Source organism: Centrocercus urophasianus, unplaced genomic scaffold, assembly GCF_019232065.1.
Source record: "Centrocercus urophasianus isolate 14NV4802_14NV808 unplaced genomic scaffold, USGS_Curo_1.0 seq_14, whole genome shotgun sequence".
In the NCBI taxonomy this organism is placed as follows: domain Eukaryota; kingdom Metazoa; phylum Chordata; class Aves; order Galliformes; family Phasianidae; genus Centrocercus; species Centrocercus urophasianus.
In genome coordinates this window covers 19,469,529-19,492,951 of record NW_024884586.1, presented here as the reverse complement: position 1 = coordinate 19,492,951, position 23,423 = coordinate 19,469,529, and the positions used below count along the sequence as shown (strand labels likewise).

At 39.7% G+C, this 23,423-nt stretch overlaps 1 protein-coding gene across 12 annotated transcripts in view; it reads right to left on the bottom strand.

The window, feature by feature from the left end:
* The window catches only part of NUMB (NUMB endocytic adaptor protein), a 93,828-nt gene that overhangs the window by 47,122 nt on the left and 23,283 nt on the right, over positions 1-23,423 (bottom strand). For 10 of the 12 annotated variants that reach the window (XM_042813522.1, XM_042813533.1, XM_042813530.1 and 7 more), the window contains one exon: positions 283-395. The gene's annotated coding sequence lies outside the window, so the exon portion shown is untranslated. Of the gene's footprint in view, positions 1-282; positions 396-3,750; positions 3,815-13,336; positions 13,717-23,423 lie in introns of those variants that run through there. The other 2 variants (XM_042813525.1, XM_042813528.1) reach the window with 2 other exon arrangements.

Here is a 23,423-nt window from a genome sequence, read left to right as displayed (position 1 = left end):
ACTTCATTTCATGCCTCATGTTTCTCACATATTCCTACTGTGAGAACTGTAAGAAGATCTAAGCACAACTTCAATGGCTTGCTTACACAGTGATTTTGGAAAATCAGATGTAACACCAGAACTGAGGAAAGATGGTGTACTTCAAAGGATTTCTCTTCAAAAAAAATCTGGTTTATATAATTTGTGACAAAAACAATTCCTCAACCCCAACTACCAGCGAATCAAAGTTACTAGAATATACCCTTCATACTGTAGCAAAAATTTGCTGACTGCGTGACTTACGTTTTTTTCTCAGGTCCACAGTAGCACTTCTCTAAAAACTCCTCTTGCAGAGTTCTTCACTTGGAGCTATAACCTTGACTCCATGGATACAGGAAGAGATATGAACCTATGGGCTGAGAAAAAAAAAAAAAAACCAAACAGAAACGATCAAGTCAGGCTCAATATGGGCTAAAAATGCTAATGGGGCAAACAAGGAGTAAGGTGTTAGCCAGAAGGTATTAATGGATAGAAAGAATGCATTTAAGGGTTGTTTTGGTTTTGTTTTTGTTTTTTTTTTTTAATAATATATTAAAAAACCCTCCATATTAAGGCTTTCAGATTGGCTTTTATAAACAGATGCATTCCCTCCCTATTTCTAGCTGTTCACAGCCTTTTGCTGGAGAAGATACTAACATTTGTGGCTTATAGATGTCTAGGACAGAAATTTAACTGAAATTACTACCAAAATCTCACCATCACTACTGACTGGACTACTGATAGCACACTCAGACATTTCCTTTCACAGAAGTTAACAGTTTCACTACAGTCACTAACATCAGTATCACATTATTGCTAATATGCACTGATACAGTGATCTATAACTAAATCATCACTGAAAATCATAAAGACAGCTTGAGACATCGTTAAATCCAGGGGTACAGATCCAAGCAGTTATTTAGAGCTCTTTTAGTCTCAGTGGAGAAAAACAACAGTTCAAAGTCATAAATACATACTTTAAGCATACTTAAAAATGAAAATATTTTCATCTAAGTAGACAAACGTTACCAGATAATTTCCAATTTTTATGCACATTAGTAATTATAAAATTCTTCTGCAATAGTGAAGTGGGTTTGTTAGGTGTGTTTTTTAAAAAAAAAAAAAAAAAAAAAAAAATTAACCATGAAATAGGAACAACATGAGTACCTAACAATTTAGTCAAAATACTTGTTCTTCCCAGCATCACAAGAGCTTAATTCCAGCCTGCAGACCACATTGAAACCAGTTAGTCCACTACGACAACCTCTAGCAGAGAAAAGGGGAGAATAAAATCCCCTTTCATTACTTAAGACAACTGCTTCAAAGTAATAAATCTGCCTTGCTTACCAAGTGCACTGCAACAGCATGCATCAGCATTTCAACTTCCACTCAGAATTAAATCTGGGGTAAATTAGCATAGAAATCAAGTCTTCGGCTTAGTCTGAAAGCGTAAGGGATTCAGCCCTGCTGCACTACCTTCCTGATCACAAGACTCTGGAAATTTCAGCTGCTTTCTGTTACCTTTATGTTCCCCCTATTAAATCCATTTCTTAACATCCAAACTTTATTATCTCCCAACATCAGCACAGACTTTGTGCTACAATACAGACAATTACTACAAACAAACATGTACTAAAAGCCAGAGCAAGTCTTTGCATGTTTGTTTTTCTCGCATGTTGTTCTTGCATTCAAATCGATTTTAAAAAAAGGCCATAATGTGACTCCTGACGCCAACAGTTTAAATTAACTCTCACATAATAAACAACTCGTGCTGAAATTGTCTGCAAGATCCAGAGATTAAGAAAAACGTTACTGCATTCTTAGTTCAGTGAGACACTGAGCACTCAGTAGCGACACGACATTTAACCAACAGCAATTAACAGCTGGTCAACCACACATTCAACAGAAAGTAAAGAAATGCAGCTCAAAATGCTGCTGCCCCCTTCCAGTTTCCCGGTGCATCCACGTAAGCAGCTGAGATCCATCCACCAACACCACAATCCCCAAGCCATGAACGTTCACAAAGCTCCTGTGACACTGCAACACATCAGATGCTCTCCCATTTACAGTATTCTAAATCACCACATTTATTTTGGCACTGACCTATCAATAGATAGCAAACTTAAAAACAACAGAAGAGAATAAGATGCTATTTCTTCAGAAAAATCATCAAAAAGACAATTACAAGCAACACCTGTTGAAGTTAGACCTATCTCAAGCCATCACTAAAGCAGATTCTGTCAGTTAGGATGAGATCTACAGAAATAGCACCCACTGGACTGCAACTGAGCACCTACCAATTTTATTTAAAATGCCATGCTTCTTTAAGATACAGTGCTGACTGAGAGAAGGACAAAGAAGAAGGACAAAGAAAAAGTCTTTGGTGAAGTGAGATGAACTTCTGTAGGTTTGTTGTTCTTTTCCTCTCTTACTTGGTGTTATTAAATAAAGGTATATGGCCTGGCCTGTTACTTGGGAGAAGTAGTAAACCAGGGGCAGCTGTCAGTATTATAATTGTCTGATGTTTCAGGCCTCAGCAATTACTGACGAACTTAAAGGACCTGAATAAAAGCTGACCGAAAATTAGACATCTAATTACTCATAAAGCAGTTACAGTGATCTTCTGCAACACACACAGCTCCCACCCTGCGCTGCACAGGACCTGCTGGCACAGCGTGCCACAGAGGGCACAGCCCAGAAGTAATGCATGCTGGTCATCATGTGGCTGCTGCAGCCTCTTGAATCACAGAGATAGCTGTCATCTTCCCAGCTCTAAATTACTTGGCAGAGGAGCACAGAAAGCAAACAGGAAGCACCCAGGAGAACTGCCTTCCTTCTTACTCTGTCTCACACTCTTTAGAGCTATCAACGAAGCTTCAGGCTCAGCACAGACAGAAATACCACCTAGCCAGCACCCAGCAGCTGCCTCCCCACACCCACAGCACAGCTCCTTGCTACCAGACTTCCCTAAGGCCCAGCAGAGCACTGAGCAAGTAGTCAATTCACTACTCTCAGAAGTCTCCTCTGAGTACCAGAGCATTTGGATTCCACCACCACATTACATACTGCCTGAGGATGAATAGGTGCAGTGGCAAGCAACAGATTTCATTCCTGGTACTAAGATACTTGAAACAGAAACAGCACAGGCTTTGCTCTGCTGTGAGTTGGGATGCGGTGTCACTGCCTGCTCTCAACACCCTGCCAGCCACACCATGCCTTACTTCCACAGCAGACAGCTGCTTCCAGGGGTGGCAGCTGAGCTGCGGGACAAACCAGAATGAGCAGGCTAAAAATGCTTGTGATGTGACAGCCAGCACCCAGCAGCAGGCAGGCACAATGGGGACTAAGTGCATGCTGCCAGATTCAAAGCAGCAGAGAAGTCAGAACTGCATTACCTCCACCAGTGACTAGTCACAGAGTCCACTGATTTCTGCAAAGCACTGAATAAACTCAATTATTCTGACAGATACCCTAGTATAACTACTCTATTCATAGATCACTATTCTCAACAGTGCCTTCTGTTCTCCTTTTCTAAGTCTGGAAACCATATAAAACAGTCTGTTCCTTACAGAACGTGCAATTGTCCTTCGCAGTGTTTACAGAACCAGTAACAAGGACAGCACCAATTAGAACAGTTTCACAGTTACATGGGAGACAACACTGCCTCCCTTCATATGGAATCACAATTATTCATTCTTTAGTTGTCCTATAATTCCTCTACGTACATTTTACCTTACTAGACTCAAGGAGGGAACTTTGGAGCGGGGAATGCACACAGATAGCAACACAGGTATGGAATCAAAAGTCAGCTTCTTCCACTCTGGCAAAAAAAATTAAAAAAAATAAAAAAATCAGATCTTCAAGTGCTAGCACAATCTGTTCTCAAAAGCAAGTTTGACACAAGTTGATCTTGATCACAGATCCAGGGAAACAAATACTACCTTACCTCCCTTCGATGTTACGTACCGCTTGGTCTAAAAACATAAGCATACATGGCAAAAGGTCCACCCAAACCACACTGTTGTTGACCCTGTTATGGCCCCAATTCATGGCAACTACTGTCTTGTAAAGCATACATGGCCAAAGCACCAAGTGAAAACAAGGGCTGAATATTACACTTGGTACGCTCTCTAACAGCACTTCCTAACGCAGACAGGTGCATATATGTCATACTACTAAAATAATAACTTCCACTGCAAAGACTGACTATCTACCAGGCACCAGTTAGCTGTAATACAGTGCCATCCTACTCTGCTGCGTGTTCGTTCTGTTTCTTCTCAGCTCAAACACACACTTGGTTCAGCAGCAGCATACCATCCAAGCCAACTGCTGGAACACAGCTCCAAACCTGAAGACACAGGTGTGTGTTTGAATTCTGTGTCCAAGCTGTGTATCCAACTGCTGATTTGGGGCACTTCACCTCCTGAGTTTATCTGCACAACACCACCTTCCTTGCAGCCTTCCAGAGCAAGGCACATCACACCAGACAGCTACCATTGCTTCAGGCAGCACTCCCTTCCAGCAGTGCTTGTTTCTGGGGAGGACAGCAATGCTCAGACGTGAAGTACAGAGCTTCTCGTCTCCTAAAATACATTTCTTTTGACATTTGTATCAGCCTCGATCTCTGCTACAGACAGAGATGCTGAAAGCATTTATACAAAGTCCACCCTTGTAAATATAAGCATTTCATCACACTAATTTCCCAGCATCAAGACTGAGAGTTTGGAAACCTATTCAGAAAAAAAGGAGCATCAGAGAGCTGGCAAAAATTAGGAGAAGATCTCAACAGCTACTGTATGTTTCTTTGGCCAATTTAGCCTCATGACAGTAAAAATATGCAAGTGACCGCAGGCATTCAAATTGCATGCCTCAAAAAAGACTGTTGGAAGCCACAAACTACCTTTACTCAGATTTCACACCAAGGACATTTCGGAGTTACGTCAAACTGTTTTTTTCCAGTGGTTAGGCAAAGTGTGCAAACTTATAAATATTGCACAGAAAGATCATTCATCTATGCAATAATGCGCTTTTCAGTTATTTACACTCAGCATTTTACCACACATAAATAAATTTCATGAAAGACGACTTGCATGCAAAACAAGTAACGTTAGAACTTGCAAGGGCAGTCTAGTTAAGCCACTCAATTTTTTTTTTTTTTCTTTTAAAGAGCTTACATATTTGAATGAGTTTTCTATTTTATTGTTCCCTCACTGTCTATGACAAAAAATTATACAGGAAAAGGCCACATGGGAAAATATCTTATTCTCTTCTTCCATCTTCCTCTGTCTGTCTCTGTCTCTCATGAAATAAGACCACAGGAAGCTGACCTACAGCTCTGTCCATAAAAGGATTATGTAGAAACATTTCTGTGCAGTACTCAGTGTATGACAACACAAACTTTCTTAGCTTTCGCAAGTCTTAAGTTTGAGTGATGCCAGCACTAAGTTTCCAGCACAGTCACACTCATGCTGCCTGCTGGGAATTCCTTGTTACAAGAAGGGGCTGCAGTTCACGCGTCATTTTGACAGTTACTGTGGATTTCCTTTTTCCGTGCTCACTCCTCGTTTTCTCTCTCATATCTAGTCCTGCGTTCAATCTTAACTCACAGCTCAATTTTACGCCGGACAGTAAATCTACAATTCAGAAGTTTCTCAAGGTTCAACACACACAATGACTGAAAGTAGACTATACATCCTAATATTATAAAATGAAGCCTCCTCAATCCTGAATCCACACCAGAGAAAACAGCATGGCTAGGATTCTAAACCTGGAAGCTGAAAAACAACCACAACTATGTCCAAGACCATTTTTTCCTACCCACAATGATATTTAAAAGAAAACAAACCGCAGTGAGGTGTTTCCTACTACTCATGTAACTTCTCTCTCTCTCAAATCTTACAAAAAAAAAAAAAAAAAAAAAAAACTGAAGATAAAGGTCACCAAAATTTCAGTCGGGAATGAAAGGCTCTTCATGGTTTTCCAGAGCCTATAGCGTGAACCTCTGAGCTTTGATGAGCTGCTGTAACAAAGCCAAGATAACCAAGGCTATCCCGCATTGTGCTACAACCACACCCAGGAATGCAACACATGCCAAAACTCCACAGTTGCTCACTGGCGTAGACACAAGAGGAATCACAGCATGCACTCAGTTTCTCACCACTGGAGTCATCTACTTCAGTCAACCTGCTATAAACACCTAGTTCTGTAGACACAGGACATTGGAGTCATATGCAAGAGAGCCAGCTGATAAATTGTACATAAATTTTGAGCAGTATAAAACCAAGGAAAAAAAGGAGATATGGGAAGCAGCCTACTTTTAGGTCTGCATGCTCAGAACCCAAAACAGAGCCACCCATTAGCTAGATAAGGCTGCAACAGAAATCTGGGGCTTGGGCTGCAGGCATATTTCCCCATGTATCACATATTGATGCATGCTGTCCTGTTGCTGAATTCATCTTTGCCAGACATAAACAGTATTTGTGGAAAGGAAAAAAAAAAAAAAACACCAACAGAAAACCAAATGAACTGGTAGCAGGCTGCCTTGTAAGACAAGGCACAAGGATGTGCTTGACAACGCTGTTGAGGCTATGGAGCACCAGCAGCCTGCCCTCAGCTCTGTCTTTGTGCTACAAACCTGCATCTGCTGCAAACAGCAGTTCCATGCTTTCTGTGCCAGAGGGCGGCTGTAAATGCAGCAGCTGCCCCACCTCATTCCCATCCTGCTTCTGCAGTAAAAAAAAAAATATATATATATCTCAATATAGATTGAGTGCTTTATCAAGTTAGTAATCTAAATCCATGCATTTTATTAAAATGAACATCTACAGGTCAATTTCCAAAACAACTGAGCTTAATCTTCAAAGGTTTTCAAACAGCATGAGTTAAAACTTGATTTGAACACCACTGTTGAGCAGATAAAGCAATTCCACCTTATTTGTCTAATAAAGCAAAACATTCAAAAAGATCTGAGCGACCTTATTATCCAGGATCAGATCCTTTGGCTCCAGCTCTCCTTCATATAATTGTTTTGGGAATGGGAAAGAAAGGAAACAATCTTTTTAAATTCCTAGAATATAGATTAACCATGAATTATGGGAGCAGCCAACATGTGTATTAGTGACTTATCTCCTCAGCCTGAGAAGAAAAATCTACAGAAATACAGACAAAACAAGAGCAAAACTACTTCACAGAACAGCACAGCTGTTGCAAAGTGGAACCTTAAACAGGTTTAAAGAGGTTAATTAGTGACAGACATCACAAAGAAATGGATTTGGAATATGAAGAGAATTACGGATTAGTGTAACAAATACATTCTGTGATGGTCCAAATCCAAGTCAAAGTTTTCTGACTGGACAAACGTTCCAGTTGCCCTACTAAATATAAAACATTAGAAGACAAAGAATTCATTTATTTCAAAGACTCAAACTGCTTCAGTGTATCAGTACTTAGAAACTGATTGACTGCACTGCAAGTGGTTAAAGATTCCCACTAAGAATAAAATTATAAATATTATTTAACGATATCACTGAATTTAGTTTTCAGTAGAGATATTTTCAGACAAAAAGCCAAGACCCTCAGCTACACTAGGATGCCCATTTAAAATAAGGAATAAACTTCTCCAGAATGCCCATAAATTCATATACAACCAATCTTCCACAGAATCTAACTTTAGAACTCCCACAAAATAGGTCATCCAGTTTTTCAGGAATGAAGGAGACATTCACAAACTTAGTTCAGAGAATCCGCAGTGCTCAAGTGGTCAAAGACAGCTGAACAGAGTACACTGTTGTAAGTAATTCAGTCAGAAGGGCTAGCAAGTATCTTCATGATTTGAAACCAGAAAACCCAGGATTTGAGAAGAAAAACCTCCTATGAACTCTCACTTTTATCTATGAAATTCAGTCACTGGTTTCCGTAGTACTTAACTTACCATGTGAAAAGTGTTTGTCTGCTGTTGTAAGAACTCCAATGATTATTCGCCAAACAGACTTGGCTGACTGCACTACACACAAATAAAAGCAGGTAATATAATCCTCAACACTCAAAGCAAAGAAACAGCTAGAGCTGCAAGAACACAGCCATGACACACTGTGCCGGACAGCCTGAGACACTCCCTCTGCATTCCCTACGCCACCCACATCCCCTCATGCTAGGTGCACAGAAGCTGCACATAACAGGAAGGGCCTTCCCAGTCCTCCTTCTGGGTCAGGTTCCCTGAAATAGTTCTGGGAAGCCTAAACAAGCTGGACGTGACCTCAGGTCAAAATAATAGCTACAGTGACTGTGCTGCCAGGTATGACTAGCTGCAGCCTATCTCACACCTCCAAGATACCACGATACACGCAAACCAAAGCAGTCATGAGCTGTTTGCTTTTACCTAGGTTTTGGTAGCGTTTACATCAGTTCTAAGACCCAACTCACAAGCAAACATTTTCTAAGACACTGTTACAATCGCAATCCATGAGGATGTCTACCAGAAGCAGTAGCCATCCCGTGCCAAGAGAACTAGCACAGCTTACAGCAACAGCCATTCACAACATACCTCCAAAAGAAGCATTTATATTGTCTGTACAACATTAACAATATATTACATTATATCCACGTTTTTTTGTTTTGCAGTACACATGCTTATAAACTCTGTTCTTGTTCTTCTCTGTTCATCGTTCTTCTCGATGGAGAACGAAAACCAGTGGATTTTAGCAGGCAACAACAGTTTTTGAGCACTACAACCTACGCAAAGCCTTCGATGCCACCACACCTTTTCTGCAATGCAACAATCATGACATCAGCAGAAGAGGCCACTGCAAGCTACCAGCTTCTCTACACCACAGCATCTCATTTCCCACTGTCTTTGAGTCATGAGCAAGATTTAGTAAGCTCCAGCTGCATTTGCTGATAACCTAAAAAAAAACCTGAAAACAACTGGCAAGAAGCAGAGCAACACACAGAGCAAAACACTTCAAATAAGCTCTCACAAAACAATATGCTTACTTCTATAAATTAAGTGTTACTCAAAAATCCTTTCATCTGCAATATCCAGCTTTGTTGCACTGATAAAACTACCTTATTGTTCAGCACACACCTACAAAAACAACTCTACAGAAGAAAGGATATCTGAGCATACTAATCACGCCTATAAACCCAAACAGTAAGATGCTTCAGCCTACTCCAGCACAGCACAATACTTAATAGGTCCCAATGTACATTTAGGTCCCAACGTACATTTATCTCCACAAGATTAGAGCCAGAAGGAGAAAAAAAAAAAAAAAAAAAAAAAAAAAGGCACCAGCACTGAAAAGGAAAGAAATCAAAAGGCAGAAAAGAGATTAAAACTGCAGAAGTCAGGAGCGGTCCCAAAATTTCTCACAACAATCCTAAACTACGAAAGTCGATGGTGTCTTCTGTCATATACCCACATGTCCCAACCTCCAACAAATATTTCCTAAACAGCAAAGACTGGAGCAAGCTGGAGCAAGTATCTGAACTAAATTATCTCTGGGAAAAAATCTGCAATGTCCACAGAATTTACAAAGACTTGTTCTAACGCCAGATATAAGTTCTAAAAGTAACTCATAAGATTGTTCAATATAAGTCAACCTCTGCATTTTTGTTCAGTTTCTTGAACTCATTTCATTATGCCAGACGCATGCTAAGGCCTGGACAGTGGATTGCAAGCACAGGAGTTGACCCCTGTATGAACGTACAAGACCTCCATGAGCTGCTCGATTGTGATCAGCGCAGATTCCTAACAAAAGCCCAAAAGACTGTCAGGTTTAGAGACAAGTAACAGCACACAGATACCCTGGATGAGCTGAAACACTGTGGCATACCTACCTGAAGATTAGAGCACCCACCCTGCTGTAAAGAGCCCACTTCATCAAGAAGAGCAGAAGAGCTAGGACAGCCATGCAGCAGCTCATGCTACTGCAGGAAGCAAAAATACTGCTACCGTCCCTTGAAAATATGCTTTACCCTTACTGACAAACACACTGCAAACACAGAGAAAGGACACATCACACAGCTCCCTTTCCTATGTATGTTTTTTTGCAAAATATCCCATTCCTTTTCAATTGCATACGCAATATTTTTGGACAAGAGCGCTTCCCTGGATTACCTCTCACATAAAGGTATTATGTAGACCCACAGCAGCAGAACAGCATAGCCATAAATGAACAACTGATTTTACCTTGTAACTGTATCAAAGCTAATCTTTTGTAAGGATCTTTAAAAACAAGATGAGGTATTGAGGTCTTGCACTGAACAATGAGGTTTTTTGCCACCACTCTTTTTTTTTTTTTTCCCCAACAAAAAACATTTTATAGGTTCCAAATTCTGAACACTTATCTGCAGAAGAGTAAATAATGAATTTATACTCATACATAAAAATTTGGAAGTGCTTTTAAATAGCATTACATTACATGATAAACAGCATCTGAAATTTCAGGCCCTTTAAAAATGTTCTCAATACCAAAAAACCTGCACAGAAAAATGCTGTAAAGCTATACAGTAACAAGACACCATTCACAGTGGATCACCAACAGTTTGGGTTGAGGTGTGTTGGGGGGTTGGCTTTGATTTTATATGCACAGCTATTAAGTTCACTAGCCACCTACTGTACATTTCACATCTGGTTCATTTGACCAGTTCACTTTACTGGCTGGTACAGAAGGCTTTATCATCTCTGCACCCTTTCCTGCAAGGAGGAGGCACATCTTTATCTAAACAGAGCTAAGCAGGATGAATGAGATTAAAAAGGAAACATTACTCAGCCTTCCTGGTATTTTATCTTTCAAGATCTCTTACATAGACATCTGAAGTTTATCATGGCATCTGCTTAACCATATCAAAAGACTGGTAATCCACCTTAAGAATAAAAATTGACAAGCTTCTGTGAAAACCCAATGCAAACCTAAAAGGCATTCTAGCTACATTAGGAGAGTATAAGAAGCAAAACGTACCTCCTTCAATTCAGATACAAGGAGGGAGGGGGAGAGAACAACATTTTTTTTCTCTGATATCAGTGCTTTAACTTTCTGTCAATAGCACAGAAATACGTACAAGCACAAGATTAATCTGTAACTGAAGAAGTTTATATAATATATACATAATACCATAAAGGTCATTTAGGAATAAAACAATTCGTAAGTCTCTCAAGGAGAAAAAAAGGTTCCCATTAGATTCACACAATGATTACTGCCATGGGCACAGGGGAAGGAACCTGATCAACCTGAAAAGACATTTTTAAACTTGCACTGAAATGTACTGTGTTACTTACATATAGACTTCAACTGCATTAGCCAAGCACGGGGAATGTTAGCAAGTATTCTTTAACTTGACAATACAAATATCAACTCTTCCAGTTACAGAAGTCAAGTCAGATTTTAGGCAACACGGTGGGACTGCTTCCCAAGAGCTGGGGAGATGGAGGCAATGATACCAAGACAACAAACACGTAACACACACAGTGCACATTCCAGTACCTATTCTTTAATGACACACCAAAACAAGATGCCATTAGGCACATAACGTCCCTGTCAACATACCACATTTAGATGGACACTGAAATACCTTTAGAACATTTTTAAGATAAGTGAACTCAGTCTGATCTGGAGTTGGCATTTCCTGACCACTGCTGACTAACTCTTCTAAACCACTATTAGATACCAGGAAATACCCACCCCTGCCATCAATTAGTATTTAAACATATATTGAAGCATTATGTGTTGAACACATTCACTCGTAGTGAAGTATTTGTATATCCTATAGGCAAATGCTGGATAAAAGAATTTCACACCAGACTTGAGGTAACCAAAGTATAAAATCAAATCCTCACACTAACAGTGAAAGGCACATTGGGACCAGCACCTCACTTCACTTGTAACCTCCAGTTGCACTGGAGAATAATGCTGAGCTTTCACAACGTTATCTGTCTTCCTTCACCCATATGTCACAAAGCTGCCTGAACTAAATCAACCCAACTGCTATCATACTTAGAATTATGGCTTAAAAAGGAATTTGAACTGGGACTGTATGTTCATCATAGTGATGACAAAGGTCTTCAGAGCCCCAGGGCTGGCAGCAGAGGCTGCACGAAGCCCTCACACCTCAGTACAGCTCACTCTGCCCTGCTGCTGCCAATCACCTCAGCAACCATGCAATCAGGTGCAGAGTAGACAGCCCCCACACTCACTCAGAGGACAAGAAATTTTATTTCTTCTTAGCTCTTCTTTCCATTAAAAATAGTAGAGAATAGAAAGCAACACCTAGCTAAAATAAAAAATAAAAATTGAAATGGTATCAATCCAGCAGGTGAAAGACAACATCACAGTTATATTCAGAAAGGCTCAGTTGTGAACAATTATCCTCTTCATTTCTACAAAAAACAGAACTAAAAACTCAGCAGCAAAGTCACAATTATAACCCACCTTCCCCACCTCCCTAAAAGTATTCATAGAAAGTTTCCATCCCAGCAGCCAACACACCATTATGCTGCAAATATTAAAAGCAATTCTGATCACTACATGCCCCACCACCCGGGGCTCCCTCTGCTGTCCTACTCCCACATCCCTTGAAAGCTTAAAGATTTGCTTTACAGCAGCCATGAGAGCACCAAAAGTGTTTGTAACTTACTTAGAATTACTTGCAAATTCATAACAATCCCTGCTGAATTTACTAGCCATTATCAGATTTCCCATCGTTTTTCTATTATAATTCTATAAATTCAGCTTAGGCTACACACAGCTTTCTAATAGTCAGTAATTCAATTAAATCCCAAATTCCTGGTAAGCATCAATACTCAAAACTTCTGCTTTGAAGGAAGTTGATAGCTTTAGATCAATGATTTCATGCTTTGAAGGACACAATTGTCTTTCTGAGCACAGCAAGTCTTTTCCCCCTCCCCAAGAAAAACCTCTTATGAAAACTGATATTCAACCACAACACTGCACCCAAAAGAGCTAACCACTTATCAAAATACTATTGGATATTCTTACAGCTCTTTGAATTGTAATCAGCTCTCAGATTTATATACAGATTTTGGAGGGGGAAAAAAAACAAAACAGCACAACAATTCCTCACAAAGCTTTGCTATTTCATTTTAATTCACAAAGATGACTCCTTCTCATTATCTGAAATGTATGCCACAGGCAAAATGGGATCCAGCCTTTTCGGAAAGCAGTTTCAGGACAGATTTTCAAATCTAACATCCCCAAAGCAGAATGCTACACACAGGAAAAGCCATTCAACTGTTGTTTCAGAAAGTAGCATGCAGATGTGTAAACAAATACATCTGACGTTCATCAGCTGGCAAAATACTTACTGCCTGCATTCCCCGTGTCCAGTAGTTCTTGAAATGCTACATCCATGTCACTGAAATTAAACTACCAACACTCCTTCAAACTGAGAGACTGATGCAATAAACAGCAGTAATCCACGTAACCCAGCAGCACTGCCTGCCTAGCACCAATGCACACCTCCATGAAGATAAAAGACAGGAAGTGCTCAGCAGCAGTAAATTTGTAATAAGAGTTTCAGCAGAAAATATTATCTTTAAAAGCAAAATACACAAAACCTCCGATTCCACTATGAGGTTGTTTACTAGTAATCTATGTAGACATGAAAGATGCTAGCTGTAATTGGGAAAAAAAAAATCAACATTAATCTTGCTACTTCTAAAACGTCTGTGTAAATCAACCTGCTAAACTATAGCTGTAAAGCAAGGGTAGAGTTTGAAACTGACTTGTACAAAGGTCTGCAAGAAATCAAGCTTTCACAAATTACAGCTCTGCACACGTTCCAGATTGCAACATGGACTTTGTAAAGATTTGAGGCCTTCAGAGTGACGTGTTTTTGAGTAAACAACTACATGAGGAAGTGTCCTAGCTGATACCGCTCTCCCCTTCAGGCAGGCACATATCAAAGGTGCATCATTGTTTAAAATGGCCCCAGTTCTTAAGAATGAAGATCCGTTCCCTGTCCTGCTTTGACCCAAAGGAGGTACACACTGTCCTTCAAAACATCCTGACAGGAAAGCAGTAACAAGCACTCAAATTTGGAGATAAGGATAATAAATGCAGTTTTACTTGTTACTTATTTAGCTTTCAAAATATATATCTATAAAAATTATTGCCCAAGAACATGGTAGCTTTTCCAGTGAAGTACAGCCCATTTCAGAAAACCCAGTGAACACGTGAGCTCCAAGAAACTAGCAGCAGTGAATTTGTTAAGCTCCATAGGAGATGTTCTTGTGTGAAGGCTTTCATTCCTAATATCCACTCTGTTTTGAAGTAACATGTTTCCTGAAAGTGGCTTATCAGAACAAAATATTTGCTATTTCTTCCAATATAGAAAGTTAGAATTTACCAGAATATAACCCAGGTCTGTTCTCTAAGAAAACTGCATTCTTTGGACTAAGAAAGATGTGATGTCTGATGCTTTTATCTTTTGAGGGTTTTGTCTGTTTTCAGGACCAGGTCCCCAAACCTGTCTGGAGTTGATAACAACATAACGAACAAGTAGGCTCATTTTCCCTGTTCCTGAGGACTGGCACCAAGTCCTGAGAGAAAAAGCTGCTCAGCAAATCAGTAACAAAGTGCAGAGCTCCTAAGTGAGCTTCACCAGTTCCTACCCCTAAATAAAATTACTGTTTTACCGGTCAAAATTTTGTTTTCTCAAGTATACACTTGACAAAAAACTTGCACCAACTACTTGATCACCTATGTTACAGAGTTTTAATGTGTTTTTAATTTCTTATTTTTCTTTTAATTTTTAACCTTGATATTTAGTTAACATTTCTCCCCAAGATGGAGGAGCACTGATCTCCGTGTTTTTCCTCAAAGTTTGTGCAAATGGACAGCACTGAGAAATGTGCAACATAACAACCATCCCTTAGGAAAACTTCTACTGAAAACCACATAAAAGCCCCATTCAGTGGGATTTGTTTTAGTGCTAAGCCCTTGAAAATGTTTACTTGAATGAGACGGTTGGATGAGCCTGCTCTTGATTTAGTTCAATTATCAAGTGTCAGCAATCCGTTTGCATTTCTAGATAGCTGCATTTGAAACTGAGATGGGGAAGGAAAAAAGCTGGTAGATGAGACAGCAAGTGGTCTATATGTTTTCCTGATCAAACTTCTTAATGAATTTAATAGAACTCATTTTCTTTATTCTCAACTCAGATTAAAATAACAGCAATGAATTTTTGAGAGACAGATTATCATTTTATCAGATAACAAAGAACACTGTGGAAATGACAGCAAAACACAGAGACGATTTACCAAGTCAAACTTGAGCTTGCTTATATTAAAGCCTAATTCAAATTGTGAAGTGCACTTATATACGGTGCTTTTCAGACAATAACAAATCACATAAACTAGACTGAATAAATCAGATGCCAATATTTACAGATTCCAGTTAAATTTCTCAAAATATATACTCTTTACTATAAAGAAAAGCAGGATTAAAGATCTGTTTTTCAGGAACCAAAATCTCTACATTCACAAATGCTTCCGTCAATAGTAATAAAAGGTTGATATACAGAAAAAGATTGATACATGAAGTGTTCAGAAAATGCAGTTAAAAGTATAAGCCACTACATTAGCTACCAGCTAGCAAACTGGTAGCAACAAAAAAGTCACCTCTTCTTGTTAGAAAACTGTTTTGCTCTCACTGCACTTAGGGTTCACTTTAAACCATACTCAGCAAAATCAGGGCAAAATTTAGGACCAATTTCAGGTTGAACGAAGTTTATCAAAAACCTTCCATTCAATTTTTATAACCTCCTGGACTGCTGACCCACTTGTGATGTGATGCTATGGGGTTGACACGGCACTACCGTAATTATTCCTATTTTAAATGGAAAAAAAAAAATCTCTTTAGATATAGTTAACTACACTATAACTTCAGAATGTTCAGCAAAGTACCCAGCAGCCACTCTGCTGCATGTACCACGGAGTGTCACGGTTCTATGTTCTTTGTTTTTTGGGTTTCAGTATTCCACATCAAAACATCATGTAGTGTACGGGGCATTAAAGTGTTAATGCCCACTCCCAGGTACCTATCCCTGTACATTACAGCAGTCACGGGATCTGGCCCTTCCTTGTGGGGGAGCACTCTCTGGCTGCCTTGCAGTGGGTGCTGGAGGGTGCTTTCCTAGCCGTTCCAAGCTTTTCAGGTTTGACTCAGTCCCAGAAACTCTCTCTCTCATCTTGTCTGATTTATTCATCTCAATTTCAATTAAATTGTATTATATTGTGTTATTTTACTATAATACCGGAATACAAGATAAGTTTTCCTCCATAGATCGTTGCCGCTGTTCTTTTCCTCCCTTCCTTCCTTCCCATTTTTGTGGGACTGCAGTGGGGGGGAGGGCAGAGGCCTGTTGCCCCGTCACAGACGTAGATTGCTCTAGTCAACTCCATGACAGGGAGCTAACTGACTGCAATGCTCCTAATAATAAAGTCAACCCTATTTAATTCCTGCTTGGATCTGGACCATCTGGAATCAAGTACCTTTGTGAGTAAGAACCATACAGCTGCAACTGTATAAATATTTTTCTTATCAATTCCTTGCCAAAAGCATCTCAACATTCAAAGATCAATTTCACATAAAAAAAACCAACCAACAAAATGAAGGTCACGCAGTCAGACTGCCTTCTGACATCCACATAACCAAACTCTGGTTGAGAGGCGTTCCAGGACCAACACGCAGCCTCATCTTGGATCAAGCTCGCCAGATTGTTTCCTACAAGCTTTTTGGGTGGAACTGACATCTCCTTAAATTGGCAGAATGATTATCGCCGATTTTATCATAAGAATTTCTGGCATCCACTTCAAATAACAATCCAGCAGACAGCACACATTCCAGCTTGCATTACTAGGATTAAAACAAGAACCTCTTTCCATTCACACATTCCTCCAAAAACAAGGATTATCTAAGAAATTGCCAAACTGATTGCAATTGACTGCAGTATGACTCGTATGGACACTTAAGTGCATATACACTATTTGTCAACAGAAAATGCTGCAGTATATTTAAGTCTTCAGAAGTTCAGGTTTTAAATTAGCTTGAGAAGTGCCTTTAAATGTGGCTGTAAAACAGTGCCTTAGAATCTATAGAGTCCAGGGAACATTATCTTAACATCCAACATGCTGATGGAAGTATAATTGTTTTGTTAAATCTCCAGCAGGCCTTGCTTCTGCCTTCTCATATAAACCCACCACACTGCGCAACTTCATTACCTAATTGAATACAAGTGGACATTTAACACTGATGCACCATTAAAATCCACTCTCACCCGTAATAAATCTGCCAGGCAGCCATAAGTAAGAAGATATCCGCAAAGCCCACAGAGGTGTTCTGGGTATAGATGAACACCTTCAAGTACTGGTGGCAGTGAGTTCACATTTCTTTGTGCCTAAACATGTAAGGCAAGCCATATTTCTGGTACTGTTGTTTTGACTTTACTATGCTGATGAGTCTCCATGCCTAGAATTAGAGGTTTGTGATGATTTTCCAGTCACGTAACACTGCGCCTTACAGAACAAAGCAATGGAATGATGTCACACTCTCAGATTGTGATGAAGATACACAACAAACCAGGAGAGACACAATACACTGGACTTTTTGAGCATCATTCATTGCTATTCCATTTTTTTTCTCTGGAAGCTTGTGAACAATTAGATCTGCTTCTCAGTTCTGGCTCAACACTGATGCAACAGAACTTATTCCTTGTAGTGTGGTCACAATCAAATCTTACCATTCACAAAAACCTCCCAGAACTCACACAATCTTTTGTTACTATGCAAGTTCAGCGTGACAATCAATCCAGCTCACCTTCTTCAAAACCTTCCACTGGCTTGCCATTTCTTCTATCAACTGCTTAATACAGTCACTTATGAGATGCTTTACATAAATACCAATAGTTCTGTTACAGCTATTTTCTTATTCACAAATGGTTTAGCTTTCTCTTAGTTGTCACACTTAAATGCTTTGTCTTTTCATAATCAACTTTTCTTGCAATTGTTAGCTCCAGCTAAAACATTTCTAAAGATGAGAATGACAAACCAAGACGTTGTGAACATCTCAAAACAATATGCTTAAACAAAAACAGAGTAGCAGCACTAGTTCTGAAAACTTAAACACACCTGAAAAAGTATTTCATTTTCACAAAAGAGTAATTTAAAAACTACACAAAGCTTGTGGCAGCAGGGCTTACTGTACCAAGAAAGCAAAATATACTGTGGGTTCAGCAACACAGAGCCAAACAGCAGCACCCCTGTAACATTTTCAGCTTGTAAATCTTTACATTAAAGATGGACTTCCTGGGTACTCTCACATTCCTTCATTTATTGAACTTAAGCATCAAGTTTCACTTGAATAATTATTTAGAACTGAGAAAATTATTTCTCCAACACTTCAAAATATTCTTAAATAAATGCTTTGTTATCACTTTTATCTTGTTATCTTTAGGACTTTGATAGCTCTCTACAAACAGTTTTGCATATTTTTTAGCCTAGTCACTCTGTTCAAATGGATCTATGTTGTCCAAGTCTGAGCACAAGGAGCCTGCTAACAGCAGGCAATGGTAAGAACAGTGAAGTACGGGGATGACAGTGCTGGTATGCAGGCACCTGCTAATAGATTTGCTTGTCAAGGCTTAATGAACATAAGCCTCCTGTCAACCCATTCCTTCAGCCTGTCAAGGTCCTTCTGAATGGCAAGACAACCATCTGTTGTGTCATCCATTCCACCGAATTTTGTATTATTTGCAAACTTGCTGAGGGTGCATTCTGTCCCACTGCTTAGACCATTGCTAAGGATGTTCATCAGCCCACACTCTATGAGCAACCCCTAGAGTAACACCAGTAGTCCAGTGCCTCGACACCAACTGTTGTAACTCCCTGAGCACAGCAGCTCAGTCCGCTTGCAATCTACCTCACCACTTACCTAGCCTCTACTTCAGCAGTTTATTAACAAGGGCATTATGACAGAAAATATCACAAGTCAACGTTAAAATCAGAGTATTAACTGTTCTCTCCACGTGTACAATCTAGTCATCGCAAGGCTGGCCAAGCACAATTCCCCCTTCATAAACCCATGCTGACTACTCTTAACCACCTTCTAGACCTTAATACATTGGAAACTGTTTCCAGAGGACCTCCTTACACCACTTTCCCACAGATCACAGAATGGTTTACATTGGAAGGGACCTCTGGAGATTGTTGGGTCCCACCACACCTGCTCAAGCAAAGGGAGGCCAATCAATCAGTAAGCCTCCAAATTACCTCTTGAAAATAACAAAAACAAAAACACCTCTTTCTTTCTTGAAAAGAAGACTAACATTTGCTTTTTTCCAGACCTCAGAAATCTTAACCCTTTGCCATAATGTTCCAAAGGTAGTCAAGAATAGGTTTGCAATGACACCAGACAACTATCTCAGCACTCTAGGTCCAGGTTCCACGGACTTGCATTACTTGTTTAAAACCTCTCTACCCAATCCTTCTTTACCAAGGCTGTCTTCACTGCTCTAGGCTTTCCCATTAGCAGAGGCCTAAGATTCCTGAAGGCAAATCTTACCAGTAAAGACCAAGACAAAAAGCTATTAAGTACATCCTACATTTCCCTCGGTCTTGCTTTGACTGCTCATACACTTGTATCAGGCCCTTCTTGGTGCAATTTGTGTTCCAGACTCAGCATAGTGGGCTCTGACTTTCCTAGCCCTATCTCAGCATACCTGGACAGCATCTTCATACTTCCCCTACATCAGTCAGGGGTCTGCAGAACATTAGAGTTTTATAGCACTGATTCAGAAATGAATAAAAGCAATTAATGACCCAGTATAATTTTAAATTCTGCTCCAGGAATCTGGTAAAAAAGACAATTCTGATGCTACTTCAGCAAGAAGAATAGCAAGCAAGGAATTTGTATTCTACAGGACTCTTTTAAATACTGAAACAAATGAACTGCTAGCATAAAACTATGAATAATAAAAAAACTTTGCAATCCGATCTAGGAGGTGAAGACATGATTGTTGGCACTCTGCTCTTCCTTGGTTATTAAACATTCAGTGGAACAAAGTTGGGATGTAAATGTTCACCCAACTCTGTTCTCCAAAAGTGACTGCAGTATAACATATCTCTAAATTAAGCTTGCCTTTGGAAAAACAGTACTCATTTTTCATACCTGCTGTTAATTTCTACCTGTACCAATTCTTCTATGTAGTAGCAGCTGTGCCATTTGTGTGGCTGCACAGTAGAAATGAAAAGGAACACTGTCCAGCTAAAAATTAACTCTGTGCTGGCATAGTACAAGCGTGCTGACAGAGAAATGCTTTTATCAGCAGCACTGCTAGCTCAAATACATTTCAAAATCACTACCTAAGGCTCTTCCTTGTGTGACCTCAGAATATTTTGGAAAATAAATGTAACGTTAGACTGCCATGCATGTTTTAGAATACTTTCACATTAAGTAAATCTAAGTCTAAGCCTAAGCGCATGTATGGTCCTCTGGATATACAAATACTTTCACTCTACTTCAGTGACCTCCTCCGATCTGCAACTGACTGACTGCTTGGTTTGAAGAGGATTATTTCACCTCACATTTCATCCAAATGGATGCCTCCAGGCACTAACATAATATAGTCTTACTATCTTGTGCACTAGTTTCTATTTTAAGTTAACTATTGCTTAGGGTTGCCTTCCTTATGTAGGTCACTCCAAAAGAAATGCCCCCTATTTGTTTCCATGGAAACTACAACAGATACAAAGAGCACAATACCTTTTTTGATGCTGCACCAGTGGAGGTGCCATCTGTCACACGGCAACAAAATGTAATGGAATATTTGTGGGAGGGTTCAACTTCTACTGCCATACCACCCACAGCTGCCTCTGACATACCGGGCCAACGTAACAAAATATGAGACATTTCTGGAGCAGCCCTTGTATGCCAAAGCATCAATGCATTTGGCTCTTCCAACCACACTATACGCATCCTTGACAAGAGGACAGGAAAAGAGCTGCAGAAGTACTTGTTTGTTTTTTTCTGAGGATGTAATGAAGTATTAAGTTACTCCGACCAAAGTGCACGAACATGCAACTGATGACCTGCAAGAAGCTTAAGTCAGATGTGTAATTAGGACAGTGTGATGGAAGCACAAAAGCAAGTTTTGCTCTAGCATCCTCAGCCCCAGAAAGCATCCCTTTATCATCTGTCCACAGATCTCCTAGCAGGAGGTGGCAATATGACATTACTCAACATGAGTCAGACTTCTTCCCATTCAATAACCTGCAACAACACAACAGTTACCTGAACACGGAGGTCCAAAGTTATTGCCAACCACACCTTTTCCACATCACTACCATTCCTCCCACATGCACAAGCGGGAGGGGCAGCTAAGTTCAGATTCAAAAAGAACAAAATCGAGGAAATGATATTTCTTCTGAAAACCTCTTTAATTGGTGCATTTGACCTTTTAAATGCAATACAAAGTAAGGAATCCTTAACCAACTGTTTAGAATTAAGTGCAAATTGACTCTCTCTCCTGTTTAACCTTACAACACAAGACTCTTGCCTAATGATGGCTAAGTTTGCTCCTGCAGTCAAAAATAGAGAGCTTGACTGACAGCTGCAATACACACTGGAATGAATGTGATCAGACAGGGAGACAGCTGTCAGCTCAACAGCAGCACAACTTCCCTGTTGATAACTGTGATGAATTCTTACTTTCCGGAAACTGAAACGATGCATCCCCATGGTCACATATGTTGATATTTCAGAACACACAGCTCTTTCATCCTAGCTACTGTCATCCAACCTATATCACCATCAGCTCACACCTTACAGCCTGCCCCACGTTTCTAGGGCACAGCATCATCACACTTGTCAGGATGTGTAATGTTGGAACAAATAACACAAGCAGCTCACTAGATCTGGACAGTATGCATTAAAGAGCTCTGACTGTAAAGAACGAATGATCAAACTACTAATATGCATAAGCAGAAGCCAGCTTCTATGCCAGAGGGCAGCAAATGTTGCACTTGCATTTAAAGGGTGCTAGGAGCAGTTCTATGAACAGCTTGTGACCCCTGATTTAGGATAAGGTCATTCAGCCAAGGAGTTGTGAGCAAACAACAGCAGTGAGAGCTTCAGCAACGCACAGGATAGCTGATATTAACTGGTTGATATCTGTCAAGACAGTTAAAAATGTGAACATCTTTACAATTATAGAAAATAACCTATTCCCAAATTTTAGTCTCTTGAAATAAATTTTGAACCTCATAAGTAGGCAAAAAAATATCCAGATATATTTTAGCCATCCATCAGCATCTGTCAACTACATTTAGCTGCGTTGTTTAAAGACAATAAAAGTAGTTGGATTTTCAGCAAGCCTCTGACAAAAGCTAATAGGAAGCGCCATGTATCAGAAGCTAATTCTCAGAGTAGCAATCAGTGGCTATAGTACCCCACACCAAAAGCTTTCCTCTCTCAAGCTCACAAGTAACCCATCTGCCAAGTGCACATGACTTTCAGTAATCAACACAACATGCATGTTCCTCTCTACAGCTCAACTTCTTCCTATGAGCAGGTACATGCTGTGCCAAACTGCTACTGCTCTCTTGGACAATCCTTTAACTGTGAGTCTTGTGGTCTTTGTTAAAGGCAAAAGGAATTTAAAGGCCAGTAGAGACAGCAACAAAAAATGCAAAGAAAAAAAAATAGAGAAAGAACAGTGCATCTTTAACTGGTTTCCTACAAATAAGCATCTCCCAAACAGATTTAACAAGTTAACCAAAAAAGCCTTTGAACAGAACTTTAATTAACTCTGTTCCAAAACAAGCAACCATCTTGGCTCAAGCTCTAGGTAAAACTCGAATGTATTTACAATTATAATCAGTTCAGTGCAGTCCTCCCTATTTCCAACTTAAGTATTGCTATTTGTGTTTGACCCTAAACCACACTAAAACTGAAACAGCCAGCACGCAGCTGTTCCATCTTTCAACTAATTTCCACAACCAGATGAACAAAAGTAGCATGCCAGATGAAGAAAGGTTGGAGTGGTGCCCTCAGAAACAATTTAGTGATCTTCTGTGCCTGCTCGAGCGTGCTAGTGAATGCATTAAGTTACGTTTGAGCAAATATTTTTACCAGTGAAAATGCATCATATCTGCACAATTTCTTTCAGCTCATATTCAACTTAGATACCAAAAACAGACAAGTAAAGAAGAAAAATGAGGTCCTATATAAATTAATATCACTTAAAGTGAAGAGATTTGCACCAATCCCATTCGTTATCATGCATTCAAAAAGCATAAACATTACCTGATACAAGAAGTGACAATCCAGTTACTAACATGAAACCAAGAACATCTCAAGCCCACCTAATGACCAGCACACTCAAAACCATGTTCA